We start from the raw sequence: 25,987 nt of genomic DNA, 5'->3' as shown, positions 1-25,987 counted from the left end.
TTAGATATGAAACTTATGGACTTTGAATAAACTAGTAAATGCTGAATGCCATTTCCCGGTTAACTGGAACAAGCAGTATCTCCACAGAATTTTTCAGCTCCGAACGAAACCGTATCAGTTGGTGGTTGGCATCGACGGCGATCAGCTGGGACATGCCTCAGTCTGTACCTCACAGCTAAACGACAGACCCGCATTCACTCTACGAGCTTGATTTACCTTATACACGTACCACATGATCTCCGTGTATTATGAAGCACGTTTGGCAAAAGCTAGATCTGAGACTAAGGGAATGAACCACATAAAAAAGGATTCATTAAGGTACAGCTGCCTCTCATATTTTGACGCATTATAGTGGCGCTTACGTTTCGTTGTAATCAATCTGCCTGTCATAATAATATATGTCGCCCAGTTTGGCAGCTTCACTTATTAAAAATAAAAGATACTAGGGGGCGTCATCCAAACTGTCTGTTTTCACAACCCTTTGTACATCTTTTCTTCTTAGCGTTTCTAGAAGCTGTTGGATAAAAGCGGTATAGTCTGAATGGCTAGGTGTACCACCGAGGTCATAACGCCATAAAAATTCAATCTTTATGTTAGAACACTGTATAATCAAGGTCTACGAAAGGTAGCAGCTTCTACAATCCGTCACGCTTCAACCAGCTGATAAAACTATAGCAGCACAAACCAAGAAATCGGTATTTTACACAGTTTTCTCGCCAACTTGCCACAGACAAAATACCCAATAATTTTTGAATGATGAGAGACTGTTTCGTAAAGTAGTCGTAAATCAATCATATATTTGATAACACTATATACGATGCTTTACCTTGACTGTAATAATGTTCTGTCTCACAGGGTTGATTAGAGACAAAATTTTAATAAGATAATGTTGACCGTTCGAGGAATTCGACCTGGATAGCTTGGCTCATACGGGAAACCCATAATATAAAAATTTCTTCAATTCAAATTCGGAACCAGCAGATCGAAATCGGCTAGTTCTAAGGCGGTTTTTTAGTTTCAGACCGGAAAGAACACTATTGAATTTGATTATTCTTGATCACGGTCCGCGTATCGCACAGCTTGCGGATATATAAGACAACAGCCGTGGCCTTTTGACCACGGCGGTTGTCTTTTCTCACGGTTTTTTTTTATTCGTGATGAAATACTATTCTATCTGCATTCGTAACGCTTATTTCAAGCCAAAGAAACTAGACGTAATCATGCAAAGCAAAGCCGATAAGACAAACAATTTTTAGGTAAACGTTTAGCGAGTCGTTTTGGATGTCACTAGTCCTACGCATTGGTTTTTGACCTCCGCTCTTTAATCAAAACTGATCTATAGGTATAGTATAGTTCATCTTGTTTACAGAGGTTAGCTCGAAGTAGACAGTTGGACCATCATGATCAATTTTGAATTCCTATTGTACCACATACGTCCCTTCATTGTCACACGGGTTATGTGCTACGCACACCTCAGGACAAAAGCAGTCAAAACGAAATTCATATTAGTCATCAGGATTGTTTCAAGTCTGTGTCGCAGGTGAAGCACGAACAACTTGAAGGAACAAATACTTCGTGTTTTTATTTTTCCACAGGTCTACGCTATCGCCATCTTAGTCGTAGCTATACTAATGGAAGTAACTTTATGCTAATCGCATTCGCTCGGATTCTACTTCGGTAGCGCCTCTTTCGCAACCTGAAGTTGCTGGAACACTCCGAGTTGTTCATCCAGTAGAAAGTAGGCCAAATGACAATTCTACTGCTGTCGACACGAGCGAACAAAACCCGACCAAGGACGTTGGTGCCAAACATTAAGGAAATCGTACATTTGCGTACTCCACCACTAAACTGGCTTCACTGACGAAAGTGCTAAGCGTAATTGAAGAAGGCACGTTTGAGGTTGTTTCGGAAGTCCCACGTCTCTCTAACTATATTCAAGATTCCGAGCTAGGACGTTCGGCACACACGCCGGGGTCTTACCGAGAACTCTATCGATTTTACTAATTTCACCATTCTCCGTGTGTCAACATGCATAATGCATGGGATGCTTATAAGTCGCGCGCTTACCCTGCAATTTGAATGTAGCTACTCTAGTGTTTGGGCAAGGGGTTGAGATAAGAAGACTACGCTCGAATAATAACCACTAACCCTTAACTATCAAACTGACCGTTCACATCCGTAAATTCAGCCATTTTTTATGTATAGACAACATTATTTTTAGACTAGATCAGCTGCGAGGTTCCATGACGCACCAGTGATAGTTTCAGGTACTGATAGGCTGTGTAGAATATAGGACACGCTAGAGAAGACCCAGAGGTCAGAGGAAGTTTGCAAAGGCGACAAAAGACTGATATTTTAGTGCAGGCCGCCGTCGATCCAGTGCACAAGCTTGCGTCGTCAAGTAAGATGGAGGTAATTAAACCAAATATTTTTTTAAACGTGATCATGAGCTAGAAAGTAAGAAAAAGCCCGGTAACAGTGGCCTTCGGACCTTCGGATTGTTCTGTATTGTCTGGTAATAATGGTATATATGTAGCCTTGTCAAGGTAAGCAGAAACGTATTTTTCGACAGCGTTTATATATTAGCTTAGGTTTTACTATTTAATTTTATTATCTATCATTACCGAACGTAGTTGCTTGATGTGCACTTCAGTTCTGCAAAAATACGTTGTATTCACATAAAGCTTATAATTACAATAGACTCTTGAGATTTTCTTTTTTATCAAAGTAACGATTCTGTTTTTTTTTTCGTTAGCAGTATGCTGTCTATTAACAAGTTTGTGCCAATAAGTTGCTACAGCCAGTACAAGTTGTGTGGTAATAGCCGTAACTAGACAATGATGCATGCTAGTTGAAGCATCTTCATCACTCAATAGACCGTATCTGTACATACTTTAGTCAAACGAAAGTCTGTAAAAGACAAGCACAATGGGCAGGTCTGGTACAAGGTTTAATTTATTATTTCCATTTACATGATAACATCTAGAGAAGCATAACCCATTTTTGCTAATTTGGTTATTCAGACTACTACTTTTTATTTATACTTTTTCTTACTATTACTTTTTGTTTATTATCTATATGTAGTGTATGGAACAAACGACGTTTTTTCATCCAATTACTATCATTGATGTTATGGGGTAATTAAAGTTACCATTGCTTTAAAGTTGATTTTCATCTTTAGGTTCGATTTGTTAGGCTCTAGGCTCAGGGCCTCGTACACGCTACAGAAGCAAAACTGTATCAATAATACTAGCAGCTAAGTATAATATACGTGTCCTTTCACTCGATCCTCGTCCGCGTTTCCGGAGAGTATAGCGGGATCTGGAATAAATTAAATAACCTTTTCGCTTTTACTGGCCATCGTATGTAATGTAAATTCTGCTGAAAACAATGTTTAGCTACTTACTGATCATTTATAATGAAACAACAGCCGGTTACCCTATTTTACCTTAAACATCTCGCATCGTCCGAAATGTTCACATAGCGTTTGAGTGCTTCAACACATAATCGAGTTATAGGTAAATATTTGTGGTTACGCTTTATCGTAGCGGAAGCCCTACACAAGGAAGCTTAGTTGGCGGACTCGAAGCAATGTGGGTCTCCGGAAATTGCAATGAAACATATAATGGTTAGAACAGCTAGTGCGTATTGAAATAGTAACGATAGCATAGTTCACAATGCCGCAAATCTTAAAGATGTGAGACCTTCCATCAGGCATAAAATGGCCTGATTGCGAGACTGCGCTGTTCTCAGAGCTAATTAATACGCCGTATTTCGAGTATACTGAAATACCAACCATGACTGTATTACGGACCCAGATAAATAAATAATGAAAATATCTATGGAAAGCTATAGCATGGGCTTCGTCAAGGTTCGATAAAACGTGTTATTCGATGCATCTTTGAGCCAAAGTATACGCACCAAAGTATAAATAGCAAAAAGCTAGACTATGCCGTGTCGTGGCGCTGGACACTGGACACGTTGAAAATGGCCTTAATCTCAAGAAATTAGCAACTTTTACCTTAGTTTTGTGTGTAACAACGGATCCAGTGGGTCAACTTGCAGATTCATTGACAAGATTAGATTTATATGACTATGTAGGTGCACAGCTGCGCCTAAACCTGGGTCTAAAAGGCTGTTTCGGTGAGTATCGGCTGTATTGGTAGTCGGCCAGCAAACATAAGTCAGCTTGAGGGACGTGGAACACCTTCAGCTTATGGCTGATACTGCAAGTTAACAGTACTATCTGCCTAACTGTTAATTAACTACTGAATTAGTAATTAGTGAATATAATAATTTGGTATACTCTATCTTTTTATTATATATTTAGAGAGTATACTCACTAGCTAAGTGTATTATGCCACTTTCGACATCCAATCAACAGCAAAGCAGCGATGAGTTGAGTAATGAATGTCAAGCGTGCCCAATGGAGCGGAGTGCCCTATTTACTCCCCGTAATAGGCCAAAGCTAATTATATTTCACTGAAAATCGTTATATTTATTATCCATCCATAAGCTTAATTATGTGAATAAATGTGGCTCCTAATAGTGTTTACAAAGAACTGGCCAATATCGAACATTCGAGCTTTACTTTTATTAATATTAACTCGAATTATACCGTTTTTTTTTTAATTTTAGCAACCCTGCACCTCACTTTGTTCCACAGATTACTTTTTTATTCATATCATACAAGAATTTAGATCATAAAATCCATGAAAAAGAACAGATATTTCAATGAGTCTAGCGATACAATTATTTCAAAATAAGTAAACGCTTAGTAGGGCACCCGAACAACATATAAACCCAAAAGCAGCACGACTACAAAAAGTAACGACCTTCCGACCATTCAACTAAATTACCCAAATACCAGTATGTCCATTCGCAGCTTTTTTGTTCGGTTTGCATAGCTTGCATGCTCTAAGAAATGCCATTGCAGAAATATATGCGTGTTTATACAAGGGACACTATCATTCGGAAAGTTCTGGTTAAATCTTCCTTCATAGGAACACATCACTTCCGGTGGTAGTATATCGTAGGACTTGTACCTTTGGCGTATCCTTGTTTTCCGCACTTTGGTGGGTTATGGCGACCCATTGCTTATAATAGCCTGTCTCTCTTACGAGTTAACTTGGAAACGGCATACGCATTTTGCTTTTCCGATCCAACACTCCTTTAGCCTTTCTGTTAACGACTCTCAGGTTAGCAATACCAACCAAACTGTGAAGTAGCTTTTGTTGTCTTAATGTCTAATTGACACATGAACGCATTTCTTTCTCATGAAGTAACTGTAATTTTTTGACCTTTTTTACTTTTGGATGAAAAACTGCTCTCTTGTAGTTCTATAAATAGAAACATCAGGCTTAGTCCTTCCTCGAAGGATAGCGGTTTTCGTAGTTGTAGAGACAATGGAAAATTTTCTATCTGTTTCTTGGTTCCTGTTTTATAGACGTAGAAATATTTGTACTTGAATTTTACGAATTTCAATAATTAAAGGAATAGCTTGATTATTAATTTTCACCGCAAACAACCTGCCTTCATCAAAGCCTGTTACCATAATATATATGTTTATGGTACTTCTGTATGCCGCGCAAATAACCAAAATCTTAAACCGTTAAAAGCCGAATAATTGGGTTTCTGTTGCGGGCACTCATTTGATTCTTCAAATAACAACAGAAAAGAAACGCTAGCATGCAGGATAATGTAGAAATTCTGGGCACGAATTCTTGCAGTGCAAGAATCTCTCCTAACTGAAAACGTATATTAATAGATTTGATGAAACTATTTATTGGACGAAGCATTATGATCTCATGTTGAAATCTAGTGCTCGAAAGTCGATATTCCTAATGAACTAGCGTATATACCGTCAATAGAAAACGGAATCGTTCTGAGAAATGATGCTTTGATTTCACTTGCTACCCTATGAAGAAGGTAACATCCAAGATGCCCATAATTAATGAATGGCCTCTTTGATAGTCACGCCCAGCGTACAAAATCATTTCCCCAAAGGTTTGTTATTAAGGTATAAACTCGGCTCTTACTAGAACGGGCTAAAATTCAGAGTATCTCGTTCAACGAAATATTCCTTTTCTACTTTCCTATTTGCTGCAGTAACTCTTGTACACAGTCGTTTCGATGTAAATGTCTTGGCCTTCAAAACTCAGCCTCAAATGACCAACTATAGAAAGATGGGTAAACAACATAGTATTGCTGGAAATACCAGCTATTCATTTGTCAACTTCTCCCAAGACACTGCAAGATACTGCGCTTAACCAGGCCTAAAATGAAAAGGCTTGGAAATGCATTCTTCTCGTATCCTTTTTATAACCATTTTTCAAGGTAGGTGATTTATGGTATAGTCGCAATCATTAAGTAGGCTCAGCTACAGTAGAGGCTAAATGTTGTCGCCTAAGACATGGCAACAACGCGAAGCCGCTCTGCTAGTAGGTATCCGCATTCTAGCCAGTGAAAAGCGTATTAAACTGGCACGTTTTGCGAAGGTCAAAAACCAAATCCTAATAAACCAAGGGGAATGGCCCACTTGTATCGTTTTTGTTTCTAATAAGTACCTGCCGATGTCGGAAGTACCTCGTCCAGTTCGTCTTTAAACGTTTGAAATATACAATCGTAAGTAAATAACACGAAATATATCTTATTTTGTGAAAAAAATATTCTTTCACTTCTACTAGGCTTTACTCAAATACAAATATAGGGCTGGCGAGAAACCGACTGCATCATCAGCTGGCAAATTCGTCCTCTCCTCTGAGGTCGTAAAAAAGTCAACGATCAGGGTCAGATGGCAAAACCTAAAGGATTCGTCCGACGACTCGCACTACTAGATAAATACCTCTTTTTGCGCCCCTGGTTTATATAGGCATCGCTTCAGATGACCGGCTCCTCCCACCACAACACGCAGTGTGCCTACGCCCGGTTTTAACCTTAGACCCTTTGGGCTTTGTAGCCACACACTTCACCACACACAGCTCGTATTAACACGCCTATGGAACAGCTAGGTCAGCATTTGACATATATCTCCTTCAATTGACTCCTAAAAGCGAAGGTCAATACTTATAATGTATTGGCCGTGGCCACCTGTCAACTTTAGAAACTACAATAGAGAACACATGGAGCGCTACCGAACGTAGTGGAGTCGAAGGTTAGTTCTAAACAAAGAAGCACTGGCCCTGGAAAAAAGGATGGATAGGAAAGTAAATAGGACAAGAAGAATAGATTGACTTTGCAAATGCAGCCGACTAGCTATATTGTTTTCGCGGAAATTTGACCACAGTCATACCGGTACAATGTGCTCTGAGTGCACGCCATTGTCGCTTCATTCTATTGTAGCTAATTCGGCCAGAAATCTAGCAGATTTCTGAAAATTTTGGAATTATTAGGGCTGAAAGCTTCGACTATGGACCTCTACTTGTCTGTGATCCGCCACCTCCGTCTACGTTGTTATATATGATGGGGATAGGACTTAACGAACTCGAGAATATCGCTATAATAAATAACTGGTACAGCTTATAGAGACTTATAGCTTAGAATAACAAGTTATCATTAACTTACGTATCAGTACTCTATCAGAAACAGCTATCGAATGGAATGCAATAAGTGACTGCAAGTTTAAGTAAATTCATAACAGTCCTATTGAAATGGGACTTACTTAAGCCTTATTCAAATCCAGAGTTTCTTCGCGCCAAATTGACATTAAATACCATTTGGCACAGATTTTCCGAATTTAAAAAATTATTTACTTGTTCAGATTAGATAGCCAAACATCTAGCTACATAAGCATTGACGTCTATAGTGTTAATTAGGGTCTAGAAAATAATGTGTATATTGAAAGCGTATATATATATATGTGTGCTTACGTACTAATTTTTAAATTAACATATTTCTAAACAAAAAAAAATAAGCACGAGTTCATCTCTAAGAGGATTTTGCTCCTTTAAATCGTCTGAAGGCACTTGTCGACAAAAGTAATTCCAGAGCTTTCCAGCAACAGCTCGGACATCTTTCGAGCCGATGATGGATCAAGCAGAGCATTGTTTTAGTAAAAATCATCCTGAAAAAGTGGGCGGCTAAATCAGGAATATTAATATAAGGAGGGAAAATATAGAAGAGAAATATTAATATAAAAAATTAACATTAAACAACAGAAAAACTCTGTTTTTAATTGGAAGAAACGGTGTAGTGATTTAGCTTGGTCTGCACACATATTGTATATATGTCGTATATAGGTGGATGACTTCTTCTGGTGATACGAGTACCTGTTTATCGTGACCATCGTGATATTTTCGTCCCTTTATTGTAATTAAATTAATATCATTAAGGAAATTGTGCAGAAATCGAAGTAGGCGGTGATGATATAATATCAGGACCATACGGCCGATGCATTAAGGTTCTTTCATCAATTGTCTCTGGATGTGTGTAGTATGACATTATCATGGCAGAAAATGACGCCTTTCTTGTTCGCTGTTAAATAGCTAGCTGTTAACAGTAAGGATCCGAGTCAATCATATTGCCAGACCGTTATAATGAACGATTCATTTCCAATCGCGTCAAACAAGAAGTGTGACCCTCTTTGGCGCCAGTTTGATTTTGTCCACAGACTGTAAAGCACATTTTCTTAATCTTAATTTTCCCATTATTATTTATTTCTCATTAATCGTAGTCAGCCGCTTTGGAAATGGCTCGATTTGTTGTATTTCTCGGTAGAGTTTTGCAGATAGATTTATAACCTGGCAAAGTCTTTTGCATCTATTCATGTGCCGTTCAAATATCGAGCTTCGTTCTTTACTCAGCTTTGCTTAAAACCTTGTAGTGGTAAACATTTGGTTCTTTGACAATGTAATGGTTACTCTCAAATCGATGTTTAGCAACCAGTGGATCACCACGAGAAGCATTTTTTACATCGAAATTTCCACAAAAACGAAATAGGCGAGACCCGTTTCCTCTGACAGCGCATCTTGACTAGAAATAGCACACATTTTTATGGGCCTCGGCAGCGTTTGTGCCCCACATTAAATTGTAAAATAGAGTGATTATTTATAGAAATTCGTCCATCTTCAAAGCTCTTCATCTATGATTTTAGTAAAAGCAGCGCGACAATTTTAAAACACATACTGTTGTCAGAGCTTGCTCCGACCCGAGGCGGCTTATATTATTTGAGATATGTAAGTTAGTATCTATTTAGCCGGAAGAACGATAATTACTTTTCGACAACTTTATATATATATATATATATATATATATATATATATATATAGCTATGAAGAATCGCTCGGAATTCCTGTGCGAAATCATATGTGCCAATATTACAGTCGGTCGCGCGAGATTTTGATTCTGAAGCTATTTTGCCTATGGCGGTTAGCTATTATACCGTTCGGTCTCAATTCTGTTAATTTCAAGGACCGGATTGTGCAGTAGCCATGTCAGATATTAGACCCATAGTCAAAAGTGTTGAATTTGGTTTGTTCCAACAAGACCATAAGGTAAGCCAAATGGCTAATCCAAACGGGCACAGGAGTCCGAAGTTATACACTACGCTGTATATTTAGATATATTTAATGATCCTTAGATTTACATATTTACCTTTCAAAAGCAAACATTTTTCACCACAACAGGCCCCAATAAATATCCATTGGAGCTTACAGTAACTGTGTCAAAGCTCAAAAGTAAGGGCTTCCATTTTTCTGCGTATATTGGTGTTTGCTGAGATTTTTTACATTTTATAAATATATATAACCATGCCATATCCCTACCTGTAATAACTTATGGAACGAGTTCAGACTTCATGCTGAAGAAGGTTTGAAAAATTATTGAGTGTTTGACATTCACTTTATCCGATGGACTAGCCAAAATGTTCCATGCCCATGTCTCCAAGGGACAAATTACTCCACAGTCAGTTATCTCTTTGAAAACAGATATTCCGGCCACGCAAAGCCCCTGAAACGAATCTGCACCGTGGGGCTTTTTGTAGCATTTAGTTGGCCTAGTACATTGATACTTGTATACTTTGATAAAACAACGAAAAGAACCCAAGTATAGCGCTTTAAGCACGTTTAATTAATACTTAATAATTTTTACTCTCACGCTATCAGCCATTCCGCTTAGCTATAATAGCTTTGAATAAAATTTAGAATAGACGCCTCATCGGTCCTATAGAATGGATCCAGATTTCAAAACTATCGAGATGGAATTTTCAATTCAGGTTCGTTGTGGATTTGTATCGCATAAGGAAAGCCTACGACTAGGTCTAAGCTCACCCTTGCTTTTCGCGGGACAGGTCTTTTGGCCTAAGCCGTCTCATTCTTAAACCAAATGCTACAAGGAAAGGTACAATTGATCGCATATTAAGAAATCACCCTATATACATTGAGTATTTTCTATTAAATGCGTGTGGATAACATGATTGTTCGTCGATTCACACCTCGTCTGTAAGTCGAAGTACCGACCTTATTCTTTCTAAAAAAATATCAATTCAAGAAGATGCGGCACCAACATTCTTTAACGAGGCAAGCCCAAACGGCCTACTTCTACGAAGGAAAAAGCCTTTACTTCCTGCTTAAGGACGAAAGTATCTTCGAGGTGGCGAGTCTTAAATAGAAATGCGCGTTGTTCATAATCCAATACTTTGCTGCCTAGCTATGCATTATATGACGAATGCAAATTCTACATAATAATTCTGACCTAAAAAGAACTATTCTTCATATAGCAGATGCCGAAATTAACTTCTAATATTATGAGTGTGATGGTTCCACATTGTGTTGAATTTATTCTATAGTTGAACTAATCATGGTTGGTGGAGCTGTACGAAAGATGCAGTTCGCCACCATTGAAGTGCAAACGGGGGATACCGAGGACTCATTTACGTCATAAAAATAGCCGTGGGTGTTCAAAAATGTGCAGAAAAATCGTCCTAGAGGTTTCTGATTGGGACATGAAACAACGATCCTATGGGTATAACCTTTGCTGGTGCCTCGGTTTTCTTAGCAGAGACATTTAGTCAACTCAGATAGGAGGAACACGATGCAATAAGCGATACTCTCGCCTACGGAGTCCTAGAGTGTTTAACTATAGGACTTAAGAGCCTTAAATTGCTCATACTTCGCTTTATTTCAAAGCCCATACACATATTAGCTTCTAAGATGTTGTTTGCATACAAACATATGCCTTGAATATGTTGCACTGTCCAAAGTTACTGAGCGGGTCGAAAGACTGTAGTAATTTCTAAGCCAAGTAAAAAAAAATAGAATGAAATGTTTAGGTATTTGTTAGGTGATAGGCGATCTGGGAACTTCTTAATAGCTGCGATTTACATTATTATACGTGATTTTGTTATTAATGGCTTGCTTATTTTTTATTTGATTTTCTTATTATTTTTATTTAACACTCCTAGATGTTCTGCCTATGCGAACAAACCTTTAATTCATCTCATAGTTTGTTTCAGGGAAATAACGGTACGGTAAGCCACGCTATCGAAGTAATAAAAGTCAGGACAATATGGGGCTTGTTGTCCTGTTCTGCGTTATTTTCTAGCCTGTTTTTTTTGCTGGGCCACAACAGACTGACTAATGTCTCGCCTATGCCGATGGTGTACTCCAAGCTTTTTCCTGCTGGTAGTAGTCGTCGAATACGTCTCTCCAGATCTACTGGATTCAGTTTGTGGGAAACCCATTGTTTTGCTTTTTTCTCTTATTTTTAGTATTTTCATTACAATTATATACGCTGAAGGATAGTGTATTGTCCATGCTCTGTTCTGCTACAGCAACTAAATTTTTCCATTGAAACCCCCCGAAAGCCAGTCATCTGCTATATTCAACATCCCAATTTCCGTTTTTAGAATGATTCCACCGGTGACAAACGGTTCTTCCGCTAAAGGCCTTTTTGTCCCGTAGGCTAATCAATCTTCAATTGCACCAACTTCCTTAACATCCAGAAACAGATGCTACGTTCTTTAGGGATTTTCAGTATTAAATTATATATGACCTCTTAAAATTAGTCAGTTTATTTACCTCGAGAAATAACTCAGGACAACCTAATCCATATAGTATGTACTGTTAGAGCCTTTAATGATTTCCTGCTTCGTCCGTCAGCTAGGCGATGAAATTTCGCGTGCGCTGGTGGGGTTTCTCTGATTATTTGAGTCGTTTGCTGATACGGACGGGGCAGCACTTGGCCACATGAGTTGTGGTGTCATAGAGATTGAGGGTTTAAAGCGATTGATTTGGGTACTAGCGTTATTGCGACTTGGCCTAGATGGAAATTCTGTCACGCTTAAATTATTTTACTCCATAGCCGACTAATTGGCTAAGCCCTTCTCAACATCCGCCATCAGCGCGACAATTATTTGCTCGTAGCTTGTGTGTAGTAAACAAACTTCAAGCAACTACGGTGTAAGACGAAATTTGCCGAGAGAACTCTAAGAACTGACGACTACAACATCAATCACGGAACAGTCCGGTATCCGGACAAGAGGATCAGAAAATGGTCAGGAAGGATGATCTCGGCGGTCGAATTGCGATCGACTCGAAAAAACCCTACTGAAAATAGTGCGGTTAAAGCCACCGTCTTTTTGACCTATAAGGAACAGAACAACAACTCTTTACCCCTGTCGGAACAAGATAGCCTCAGACCTGATTCTATCTATGAAAACACAGGACGTCTAGAAGCTGAACTTTTTATTTAGCCCGTAATCAAATTAAGTAGAAAAAGGACCATTCGATGCTGGAGATGCTGCCATGTTTATGAGTTACAGCGCACCGAACGGCGCATGAAATTATGTTTTCGAAGTTATTCCGAATAGACCGAATAACCAACAAACACGAGCAAAATTATGCTTGATACGATCAAGTGCCACGAATCCGTTGCTGTCCAATATTGCATGTCTGCTAATTGGAGTAATTTAGTGTTGTAGGCCGAAATATGCCAGTTATTATAGTCGCTATTGACCTTTCTTCACAGGTTGGCCTTCTCAAAACATTGCTTGGAAAATCCGCCATTTTCCTGAACTATTATATAGCTTACTTACACAGCCGCGTTCGTCGTAGCTGAACACGATAGCTGACCGAGAATCGGAGATCTAGGTACAAAGAACACTATAACGTTCACCATCGAGCTAATTTTACTTATGTCTGCTTTTCGAAAAGGAAGGCGATGGGTAAAATTAGACGAGGACGGTCCCGGCAAAAAACAGAAGGATAAAATCATCAACAATTAAGGAGCTAGGAAGGGAGTTACTCTTTCAGAAATTCGTTTGTTATACTTTCAAATCAAAAGCATGTTGTGAAATATGTAACACGAGGAGCGAAACATATAACTAGCAGCAACAAAGTCGATTCACTTGCTTAACAACAATTAAGGTAGGTCTGGGCCTCTCAAACATTTGGAAGAAGCGCAACCGGCCTGACTCGGATGACGCAAGCTTAATCTACCCGAAAAAGAAACGCGCTGTCCAATAAATTGATAGAAATCGATAGAAACCGGCCAATGGAAATGATTCCAGTATGCTTAGTCGTTATGCTACATGACGATATACAGTAGGAGTTTTGATCTAGGTTATGAAGAATGGCCTAAATTCAAAAACGAAATTTTGCCTCATTTACTAAATAGGTTACAAAAAAATTCTATCCAAACAAGTGTTTCACGAATAAGTCTGGATATCGCAGTGTCCCACGGAGTTCGTCCGGAGTAAACCGTCTCCGATTCGTCTCAAAACAGCGACTCACAAAACTCAGAGAAGCAGTTTGAGTTAGAAAAATAACCCAGAACAACAGATTACAGTCCTTAATTCGTACAGCGATCTAAACAAAAAGATGCGTCGGAGAACGAGCAGTCTTGTACAGAAAACGCGAAAGGTAAGCTGTAGAAAGCTTGGTGCCATGTGTAGTTGGTTCCGACTTAGAAATCGGCAATTGTTCATCTAGGAACTTTTTTTGTAACAAAAATCCCGATCTGACGTGGGATAGAGGCAAAGACCTAGACGATCGGACCTCCGCTTGAAAGAAACAAGGGGCTGCTGCTTCGAGTGCCGCCAACGACCCATGTCACACAAACTATGCAAATACATAAAGCTATTTCACACGTGTGACCGCTAAGATACACTGCACAAAAAATTGATGAAACGGCGAATTTTCTAGATGAGTCCGAGTGTGCGATGCTGCTTACTTGAACAACAAGCCGATAATTTTTTATATGGTTGAAAATTTTGCAGAAAATTAGCGCCATAAGGAATTCAGGTTTTTATAATTTTTCCACTTTTCGGTCTAGAAAGAGAATAGTGAGGATAGAGTTTGTTTAGATTATGTATAATCAACTCAATACGTTTAGCCATTGTGTCTTTATTTAGTATCCTATTTATATAAAACTGAACTCTTTTAACAAAATCATCTTTTGCTAAAGCAAGCGTTAATCCATCAACGCGCACTCGAATACGCCTCTCGTCCAACTGATTATCTGGACTAGAAGACCGTTTTATTTGAAAACATTCCGCTTGGGCTGAAACATGGGCTCTTGGCTTTCTCAAAGATCACAAACTTTCCAGAGATGTTTAAAATGAAACATTAATAACTGCAACGATTCTTTGCGGCTAAATGACTGGAAACATTTCATGGTTAGCTCATGCGGGCGACCCATTTCGTCATAAGTAAAAGCCATATGTAATTATGGGGCTAATTTTTTTATGGACTGCATCCTAAATCATTACATCCTGTTCGCTGCAGGTCAAAAAATGGCAGATATGCGGGCTCTGTCATTATCTATCAAATTATAGAGAAAATGTTATAGCTCATAATATTCGCATGAGAGCTGTCATTTTCGCCGCTTGAAGACAGACGTTGAAAACAATGTTTCTGTACGCCCTCCTCGACTTCATTGAAGATTCCGCATATTAGCGGTCCTGTCACGTAACCTGTTATACATATATGTCGGTCATGCCGTTAATTATGAACGTAAGCAAGCTAAGGTATAGAGAGCATACTAAACAAAAGATAAAGCCAATAAATGGTCTCTAAATGAAAGGTACTATTAACTAATGCACACTATCAGCATATGAACTATTAAAAAATGCAGTAAGAAACAAACTACCACTGGAAGTATCAGATCATAACAAGTGGAGCAATGCAAACAAATAGGAGGCATTGATCTTCCAAATATCACATCATGGCATCGTACAGCAAATGTCACTTACTGATCTAACAATTTATCTTTACAGCCAGATCCGTTTTCTCTTTAATATAATTTGTTTCGCTTATGATGAATACTGCTTTGAGGGTCTGCGAATAGCTACAACGTCCCAAAGCTTCGTGTGCTTAAAGAAAGGATACTGTCCATACTATCTTCATAACATCTGTGCAGACGACGCATGCGTTAGTTTAACCTCTTTAAACGCTTCGCGCAGTACGCCAAAGCCGGTCGTAAGAAGGGTCACTGTTAGCGATCAATAAAGAGATAAGGAACTTCTCAACAACTCTCTGCAGCTGATCGAAAACATCGGTGGCCAACCGATTCTGGATTATAAACATACAACATGGATTTGTTTTGAAATGCACTTGCAATATATTTCTAATAAATGTTTTCAGTCAACGCTTCAAATTATTTTCGAAAGTTCTTTTTGGCGTTGTAACAGAACAGTCTAAAAAAAGGACATAAACATGAATAGGTTAAAACCGAAGAATATATCGCCTTCTTCGAATCAAACATCAGTCACTTTTTAAAAAAAAAACATTGCAGACGATTTATGATCGCCTCAAATGTTCTCGTAACAGAAACAAATGCTGATTTAAAGGAACGAAAAATTAAGTTAGCAGGCCGAGTTTTATACGTCCTGTGCAATAAAATACGAAACGATTTATCCACGTAGATGATGGCTTCAACAAGCTCGCGTCTCACGAAAACAGTTAAGCGCACAAAATAATATATCATTTATTTAATCATACGATCAGATTTCGATTGAAACAGTACTTTATTTTCCAATAAATCATATAACTGAACTTGATGCGTCCGGACATAGAAGAGTCACGTAGGCGACTAAGCATATATTATGTTTACACAGATTCCGGTACACGCGGCTCTAAAACGGAAAGAAACGGAAATACGGATTATTGACTTCAATTGTTGGTCGCTAACAAAAAAAAAAAGTTTTTAATTGGATTTTGCCTAAGCTGATATTATATTGATATGCGCCTGAAAGCCCATTCACGTCATAGAAAAAGCAATTGTTTGGTTTCAATAGGTGAGTGTGAACTGTTCTAGACTACTCGACTTGAGGTTGTACTCTTCTTTCTAACATGAGAGACTCTTCCTGAAAAGGTACGCTTGAATTGTCCTCAAATCAGATCGCAGTCGTCCGCAAAACCATTAGGAGTGTTTTATCGAACATTTTTTATTGATTCAAGAAACATCAAACCGGGGTTCCAACCCAGGCATTATCCTAATTCGTTGTTATGTATCTATAGTCAACGTTAAAATTGTTGGCAATGTTGATTATGATGGCATAATTAGTACAATACCCCATGACGCATCTGGATATTATCTTCTGTACACATAAGCATATTGGTTTAGTCTGACAACATCATTTGTTTGCCGAACGGTTTAATTTCAAGCCAAACGTTAGCTGCAAGTAAGAACCCCATTTAAAGTTGTTATCTTAGCATTAACTAACTTCCATCGTGCTAAAGGATGTACAGTACGGCACACGAATTTGGCCTAAAAATCGTCCTGTTTGGCCTTAAAGATGCTTGTTGAATTGGAGTCTACTGTACTCTGTTCTGGTTGTGCACAAGTCAACGTGAACACGCGGTCACCTTAAGTAACGATATTATTCTATGGCCTGTGTGTGGCCTTTGGTAACAGCCGACTCGGTAATGATATAACCATTCCTTGCTTGAATTAGTTGTCATAAACAAAGATTGCTTACTCATTGTTCTGATGCACACATCTTTACATGATATCACCTGCAATGGCCTCCCTCAGCTAGCACAAGCCACTGATCCGCTACTGCAGATGTTATTTACTGTCATCGTGACTTTGAGGGACGATAGGTGACTAGAGGCCAAATTTAATAGGAAGTAGAACGCAAAGCCATGCAGAAGAATGGTCAGTGATGCCTTTGTTGTTTGCTCAATATGCTGTAGTCAATTGCATTTACGCCACGGCGAACCGAAACCCTTTATGTAACACCCACCAGCTTGGCTTTAATACTGTTTTGTTAGAGACTTGCTAGAGTCACGTGTTAAAAACAAAAAACGCATTTATCCGTAGTAACCCCTATAAATCCCCTACATGTAAATTTATGGTTGTTTATAAACAATATCCTAATATAACGTACCAAACCATGTACGAAGACAGGGGCCAGAGGTCTGACAAGAAAGTGTATTCAGTCTCAATTAAAGAAAACTAAAACCTTCTCATAAAAAGCCCATCAACAAGCTGGCATGGTAAGTGCATAAGAGATAGGATGTTCGAAACACCTTGTATAGTTTCATTAAGTTGTGAGATTTTGAACACCTTCTATTCTTTTATTAATCACAAGAGTGATGAAAAGTAACCGATCCAAAAGAGTACACTACATCGTAGGAATTTCTTTTTTTTTTTAATATAGCGAATGCCAAAATGGTCTGAGTCACCATACATTCCATGAATTTATCCTTAATAAAAAAAATGCTAAGTTGGACAAAATGAAAACAATGTTACGCGTAACTACTTTCATAAAACGCGATAACTTAACATCTACTTAAACACTAAACATAAAGAATATTACTTTTCTTTAATTTTTGGCAAATTTCGCTTTGCTAAAGTGTTGTTTGTTGTGCACCACAACTTATCTTTTGGTGCAGTTTCGGTCCTATGTGAACCAGAAAACAAACTACCTTGTCTGTCTTTCATAACAAAAGATTATTGCCTAATTATAACTAAATATTATTACCTGGAATTATTACTTTTTATATTATATTATACTTATTATATTACACATTACTTTGAATTAATATCAAGCTGTTTGAAAGGCCTTTTGATTTAGTAATGTCGTGCTCTCTATATATTAGTTGCGTTTTAAATATGCAGATATAGATGCAGTATCAATATGCAGAATAATCTGAGCTGAGAGGGTGAGCTGCGATATAAATTCCCTCCAGTGCCCTGAATTTAGTCGTTATTTGCATGTATATTGTGATCCTGCTGAACTGATCTACAATGAAGGTTCTCGCATTTAACGCCAAACTTGACGTATTTCAGGCAGTTAAAGGTCGAAAGGATTCTCAAGCCATATTTCGTTAGAAATAAAATATTTGTTTGATGAAGGTACGTCTAAACGTATATTTTTTAGGAGAATTATAAAAGTTTTTCCATAGTCATTGACTAGGAATATTGTCACATAGAATTGTACATCAACAACTCATTCGCAACATGGATAAATTCTATGTATTTCATATATAGATTCTCATTGACTCCTAAGCCGCCGTCAGCAGGAGCAAGCTCTTTTGAGACTCCAAGATAGTGATTAGTCGAAGCATTATTATAAACGATTAGCCAAAAAAAAAACAGCATAAACTTTATTTGAATTGTGTAGGTCTTGCAGGTAAAGTTCACTGCTCGTCGGTTTCCGCCGCGATTCTTCTTATGTGCGTACGTTGAGATCTTCTCATTTAAGGAAATGTCACAATGAGGAAAAAGACATGTACTAGAAAATGTCACCTTATTTAATATATATAATTTTAAGTATCTCGAATTATTTGTTTATCGTTAGCCATGTCTGAGTGTTACGGACATTTTAAGTTTATCGTCAAATGAAGACGATCGCTGGGCAAGCTAGGTTTCAAACGAGCTGTATGGGACGATCCATATAAAATGTTAACAATGAAATAGAAAGTTTTACAAAAATGGCCCGCCAGTAGTTGTCTAATGCTGATGAGAATGCAGATTCACAATATCGCAGCGATTCATGTCAAAAACAAGCCAATTGCGAAGCTAACTTAACTTAGCCTTACTTACAAGTGCCTGAAATGCAATAAACGTCTTCTAAAGCCGATGGGACCTTAGGGGGTAATCGTACATAGGCCGTGCTATTTTAACCGTAGAATTGCTGGACGATTTTGAAACAGATACTGCGAGTTCAACGCATCAAACTGCATCACCTTTAGAGCAGACGATCAGCTTTCATAAGCGCCATGAAATGAACGTTTCTTATTGAGGTTCACAGGGTTATAAGTCTCGTAAGGGGACACGTACCTATTGAACCATCCCGGCGGCCACTATTTTACCGCGTGCTACGGAGATGCAACACCCCACATTCAAATGCGTTCGTTCCCGGCAGTGTTAGCAGCATTATTGAAGGCATTCTCTCTTACCTTCGTATACAACTGCATATATTCCATACCTCATTGAAGACAAATTCCCTTCCGTCAATCTTTTAAATATAATAATGGTTAATCAGGGGTCAAAAAATTGTTCTCACTATAACGGACTAACATATGGATTCGTTTCCATACAATCTAATAACAGCAGATAAGTCGACTATTTAAAAAAAAATTAGTATTTACTAGTTTGTTGATTATGGCATCCCAAATTCTCGAAGCTCCCTAACCACAGCTTCGGGAAAAATACACTTAGTAGACCAACCATTTGCTGCATCGAAAAATAGGAAAAGTCGCATTTTTTTGCCTATTAGCTTACAGCATTTTTCATTTATTTGGATAAAGGGAGAGAGATCTCCTAATTGAAATGCGATCGAGTTGTTTTTTGCTGATATTCTCCCATTCTCTCTGTTTGTAGCATGCGACCGATATGGGTCTCTCACAAGGCACGACCCAGTTCGTATATAACACTGCGCTAATCCAACTAAATCCATCAACAGACACGCACACCCTGACCCATTTTACTGTCTTCCCTTTCCACAGCTCCATCTTCTCTTTCTAAACATATATATATATATAAAGCGCAAGATGCTGCAGTGTCGTTATGTATTGTGTAGCCACGTTTGGCCACTTTAGAAGATCTATGGGTACAGATGCGCGTTTTTCGGTACAAATGTCATTCATCGTTGATCAACGACGAATCCTTCATTTAAACGAAAAGGTCATATAGTAACATTAATTCGATATGCTCTCGTACGCTCGAATATAGGTAAAATAAATTCCCCACCCTCCTTAGTAAAATCAGGTAATAACTCTATTGAAGAGATTTCTAGAACTAGAACCAATTAGTATTTAACCAAAAAAAAAACCGTTACGTCGTTCTACATTTATGGTATTATGGAATATGTGATGTGTATAAATCGATCATTCTGTATTCATACGATCGTTCGTTCAAGCGTACAGGCGGTAGATACATATTACGTGAAGTTTAACGGACACGTATTGAAATTGAAACTTCGTTAAAAAGTTGCCTCCTTGAAAAGATGTAGTATTTAACACTTTCCACAGACTATAAATTACAAACAATGCTAGCCAATGACACACCCCCATGTAGGCTTCGATCCACAGCATCTCAGGAGGAATAAAGAAGATAGCAGTTAATAATATTTTGGTACAATTCGCTAATTGAGGTACCTACCGTCCTCTGCAGTGGACAACAAACCCTCAAAGAATATTTTTAAAAATGGGTAAGAAAAACTTGGTCACCTCATATATCTCACACTACTAACTTACTAATAATAATTGAAACTGGCATGCGACAGTTTGCCTGTGCAAGTTAACGAGCCACCACACATGTGTCCTTAACTGTTTAATGAAATATAAATCGTATAACAAAATAAGTCATTGATTAACGAACTTTGCACCTTGAAAATAGGCTCTACGATACAGAGAAGTTATTTTATAATTTTTATACGATGAAAAATCACAGAGGACACATCTAAACTTGTTTATGATTGCTACATAGAGAACTTACGCACTTAACCGGTACTTTTATGGAACTCAGTTTCAACTGGACCCCGCATAAAAATTTCACGTTAGTGTATATTCTTCGAACTGAGAAATGTGGCGTCCAATCTTGATCATTCAAGAATCGACTTGGTCGATTTGTTTTTTCGTATACTTTCCATCGAGCACCCTTTACTTTCTATGTAACACATATATCTAGTTGCTCAAAAAAACGCTACTAAAAAACCGAAAGCAGGCCCTAAATCTACCCCCTAACGCTATCAGAAACCTAAGCAGTTTAATGTATAAGTATGTAACATGACAAAAAAAAAAAACAATAATCATCATCAAAATAATACTCTCTCTTAAATAACAACACAATAGATGCCAAGTAGCAACTGGTCATTTCGCCATACCCATCGTGTACCCACTCATCAGGCTGCGCCACATATGTAACAGATCTGTCTGTGCGGCTCTACTTTTATTATATCTATAAAATAGTGCAAGCAGTGCTTTACCATATCTTGTTATTCGCAGAAAGGGGTGAACAATCTTCTTGCTCAATTGCATTAGTTTTCCTGCTTACTATACATTATGCGGTAACCAGCGGTGCTGAGCTGAAGTAATCCTAATGAGGCATTCATCGCCTCAACTCGAAAGCATCGAGCCATTTCGTGAGTTGTATAAGTAGATATGTAATCATTTTGCCTACGTAAGAGAACTTGGAATACAGTTACGTTTTATTCCCCCGCCCCCTTTTATTACTGACCTGCTTTAAACCTCTCACGGTAGTAATTTATTTTATTGGACAGATTTTTTTTATTTGACTACTGATCGCCTCGCTTTTGCGTGCGACTCTATACGACATATGCGCCACATATATCACGAATATATGTGTCCTTACAACAACAATAAAAAGTACGGTAGTGTTTGTATATATAGAATTACGACTTTCTTGTGGACCCTACTTCGCCAATGAGAGCAATGCGCGGTAAACACTGTATAAGACATAGCTCGACAAGATTGATTCTTCTTAGAGAGGTTCAGTTATTTAAATTAAGCTTACACGTGACAAGGAACAAGCAAAGCCTTTGTAGAATACCGTAGTGTTTGTTTACACACCTATGTTGGATTATATATGGATAATTAGAAACTAGATTGCATTACTCTGTTGAATCATGAAGATAATGATGGTACGCACGCAATAAGCACCTCATAGTACTGAACACTAACCCAATGTACAATCGATAACAGTATCAACGATGTCATTGCTCTTGGTGCAGCCCTAGACCTACTTTGTATATGTCAAGCTATTATAATATCACTACCTCAAAAGATTTCTCTACTATTCTAGTTTGCACGTGTCGCCATATTCATGTATGTATAATACCACTCAAAGAATATTCCGTATATATTCTCAAAACTAACTAAAGATGGCCACGTAAACTTACCAAATGCTAGAAGTCTTCAAAGTTACCGTCCGACCAGCACCGACATCACATCGATAACTTGATTGTACGAACTTTACCCCAAAAGGCTTGTGCGTGTGTATGCATGTAGATAAAACATTGAGAAACGATTGTTTCGAGATCTAGATGGGTCACCTAGTTCTTGTGACACAGTGATAGCCAAGAATTATTACAATGCTTTTAAGCAATTTCACAAGTTACAGGAAAGTTGTTTTACGTTTTTTAAGAGAAACTGTGCCTTGATGACCGCGCTACCTCCGTTCTGACTTATTCCCAACTTAGTAACCTCTATTGGTGATCACTGGCGCGACTTTCTTCCGTTGCTGTTTTTCAAAGTTTACTTCTCTTGCCATCGGGGCTAACTGCGACAGCCAACGATTGCTGTTTATCTTGCTTCCACGTTTTTTCACATCTCCAATAGTAGTATACTAAAAAGGGCTACTTTTTTTTAAGTGTATCTCTGTTGCTTCTCTATTAATGCTGGTTTCCCTATTTGTAGCGCTTCACAGCCTGGCAGAGCCCAAGTGCGACTAGCACAGCTTCCGTAAGAAGTCATCACCCTTTGCTTCGGAATCGTCCATGAACGCGCGCGCCCGTCGGAGTGCTGAAGACGCCCGCCGACGAAATCCTACGAAACTGCGCGTCTTGAGGGTGCTACTGCCACCAACGTTCAAGAAACTTGCGCGTGCCTTCGTGCCTGTCTGTATATTACTTGTTTAGCTAATTAGAGAGAACTTTCCGCCGACAGGAGGTGAAGACCAACAGCAGCGGTTTGTCGTAGCAGGCCGCCCGACGGACATCGACGTAGACAGAGAAGACTTGCGCATGCGCCAGGCCACAACAAGGGGAATAGCAAGGAAGAGGGGGCAAGTCTTTTTGCATGACACTGGGGCTAAAGGACTCAACAAAAGAACTCCAGACGGAAAAAAGAGCCAACACGCCGCAATCGTGGGTTCAGCGGCAACAGGAAAAAAGAAAGAAGCAGCTGGTACTCGCCGAAGCGTTAAACTGAGCTAGGACACTTGTTTGAAGCTGTCGCTGCTCAATAGGCGGCGCATGAATGGATGGAGGTGCTATGTAACGTAGGTCACAGGACAATATAGTCAACCTTAACGAATAATGCAGGTAAATAGCAGCCCAGTAGTACTTGGAAGAATGACAGTGATAGAAAAGGAGTATGAAGCTGGAAAATTAGTGTATCAAGTATTGCCTTGGACAGCTTCAATAAGGAATTCTCTCGCTTAGCATAAGCGGCTATGAAGATACGAACCTCTTGGGAGATCAGACCGTATTACAAAACTTTGCCCCGCTATCATCTCGCAAACAAACCTCTAGGGGGCCAGAGTCGACCACATTATGCGTGTTTTGTTGCCAGTATCGTACATCGCATACGTATAGGACGATAAGACGACATGGGCGCAAACCTTCTTTCGCCGGAGTCTACCACAATAGAACGCACAGGCCAAAGCAGCTTCTATCAGATTATGAATATAGGTGATACTGCATGTTATTTCGTCTACGAATTTGGTGTACATCTATCCTAGTACCCCATTGATGTCGGTCATTTTTCGTGTGACTATAGCAAAACCGGTAATAATCATTTAAATGATAAACACTTGCCCTGTAATGTTTACCTACTACTACTTATTGCCGTTGGTTGTTGTAATTTTTAAGTAATATCGGCGATATTTTGTAGATAGATGTATCTTAGAAAATCACGAAAGATACCTTTTACGTTAGAATGTTCAAAGGCTTAAGGCCTCAAATTCGAACGATACATTTGTACGCGAACTGAAAATCTGAGCTTCGAGTAGGCCTGCAGAAAGAAGATCCTATAGTCGACGGAAGTGCTGGAACGTAAGCGAAAACTGATCAGTCAGTTTTGGAAACCAATATTGAAGAACCAGTCTTATATGCCAGAAACGTGTAATAGGTCGCACGTAACCTTGTTAATACACAGGAATATTTAGTTAGAATGAGAAGTCTGGTTTCTCTGCCCGGCTTTAATCCTAAGCCGCACTAGCATTATTTGTATAAGTGCATCGTCAATGCGTTCAAACGTTAGTAGACTGTTTGCCATAACGGGCAAGTGTTCATTCGCTAATTTTGACATCAGTAAGGGGTGGTTATACCGAACATACGTGACCCTCGAAAATCGTACTTTTAGCACATGCAAAAAGACTCTCGTTGAAATCAACGTTTTTTGTTTCGTTACAACAAGTTTTGATATAAAATCAAAAACATATTTCAAACAAAGAGAGAAGAAACAAAGAGTAGAAAAATTTCCTATCCAGACGCGTCATTCTGCTCTAGTTACAGGGAGAGTGTTCATGCGCCTTTTGTTGTACGTTTTATACGGTCGTTTATAATTCGATCCTCTTACGCTATCCAGTAGTGTAAAGTAGCCACATACCCACAGATGTTTTCATAGCTAATACCAGCGTTGCTTTAGGTATGTGGCTGGTTTCCTACTATGTACAACGTTGCTACGAATAATTTTATGTTCTGTCTAAAGGAAACAATTATGAGCATGTGCTTATATCTACTTGTGTGTTATGTGCTTTCCATTAAATACTAACCAAATACATCCTTTTTCAGCGAATAAAATGTAGCCCTCCAGAGGTGATTTATAAGTGGTCCACACGTGAGAATAGCATACAGAACGCAATATTAAACTATAAAATCAAAGTAATCTAATATTTACGAGCTCGAAATATAATTTCTCTGCATATAGGGTGCCTTTTGACCAGTTGATCATAACGCTCATACATATGTAACATCGGAAACCAAAGAAGGATATCTTATTATATTGAACATAAATATCAGTTGTTTAGCATTGTACATGAAGGAACAAAAACGGAACTTTTTAAAAGGATAAAGATGCTTTGTTTGAATTAACTTAGCGAATTTCCATGAGTATGAAATGGAGAATAGAGATTAGGTGTGAGTTTTCCGTGCTCATTTGCGAAGGCCTAACTCCAGTTAGGGCCAGCGTTGCGTTGGAATGTATACTTGAGACACAGAAAAAAGTTAATGGCCGAACGCATGACGGATTAGCATGTGATATTTATACGAACGACTCGGAAACCTAGCTTACGGATCCTTCCCTAAATTCCAGAGCCAGTAAATACGGAGGTTTTAGCTCAAATCAGCTGGACAAATACGTCGGCCAGACCTCCGGAGTTAAGTTTGCAAACTGCCCAATATCTGTGCGTCACATGAGGTTCTACACAAAACTTTCTCGAAGTACATTTTGATTAATATAAGCTCGAAACGCGAAACTACAGCGTAGCCAAGAGCTGTGCAATAGCACTTTAAACAAAATTTAAAATATAGAAAAAAAAAAAACTATCTCTCCCTTTCAGCTTTATCTTCGTTCCTATAGCCCGATTAGATATCAAGGTGACGCCCCACATACACGCAACGTCATCAGACACGCATTGCTCAAATGACTCGATATTATCTCTTATGTTCTTGATGGACGTACGCAGTTCCGTTAGCCTTGTTAATCAAGTCAGATTTTAGATGGAGTTGATAGCAGTTCGGTGATTAGTTTTTATATTATTATTAAAGGCAAACTGTATATTTATTATATATCATCAGATAAATTTCATCATCAGACATCAGATAAAAATTTAAGTTGATATAGATCTTTCATTGAAC

The 25,987-nt window shown here is 38.6% G+C and overlaps 2 long non-coding RNA genes across 2 annotated transcripts; one reads left to right on the top strand and one right to left on the bottom strand.

The window, feature by feature from the left end:
* Nucleotides 1-14,319: 14,319 nt before the first annotated feature.
* On the bottom strand, nt 14,320-15,364 carry LOC111268625 (uncharacterized). The gene is made up of 2 exons (XR_002685318.1): nt 15,188-15,364; nt 14,320-14,908 (listed from the first exon to the last, which is right to left on the bottom strand). It is a non-coding gene; the product is annotated as an uncharacterized LOC111268625 (long non-coding RNA).
* Nucleotides 15,365-15,778: 414 nt separating this feature from the next.
* On the top strand, nt 15,779-20,514 carry LOC111268624 (uncharacterized). Its single transcript, XR_002685317.2, has 4 exons — nt 15,779-15,895; nt 18,232-18,297; nt 18,566-18,621; nt 19,098-20,514. It is a non-coding gene; the product is annotated as an uncharacterized LOC111268624 (long non-coding RNA).
* Nucleotides 20,515-25,987: the final 5,473 nt, after the last annotated feature.

This window comes from Varroa jacobsoni, unplaced genomic scaffold (assembly GCF_002532875.2).
Source record: "Varroa jacobsoni isolate VJ856 unplaced genomic scaffold, vjacob_1.0 scaffold_1303, whole genome shotgun sequence".
Classification (NCBI taxonomy): Eukaryota; Metazoa; Arthropoda; class Arachnida; order Mesostigmata; family Varroidae; genus Varroa; species Varroa jacobsoni.
Note: the sequence above shows the minus strand (reverse complement) of the source record. Positions and strands in the feature narration are given on the sequence as shown.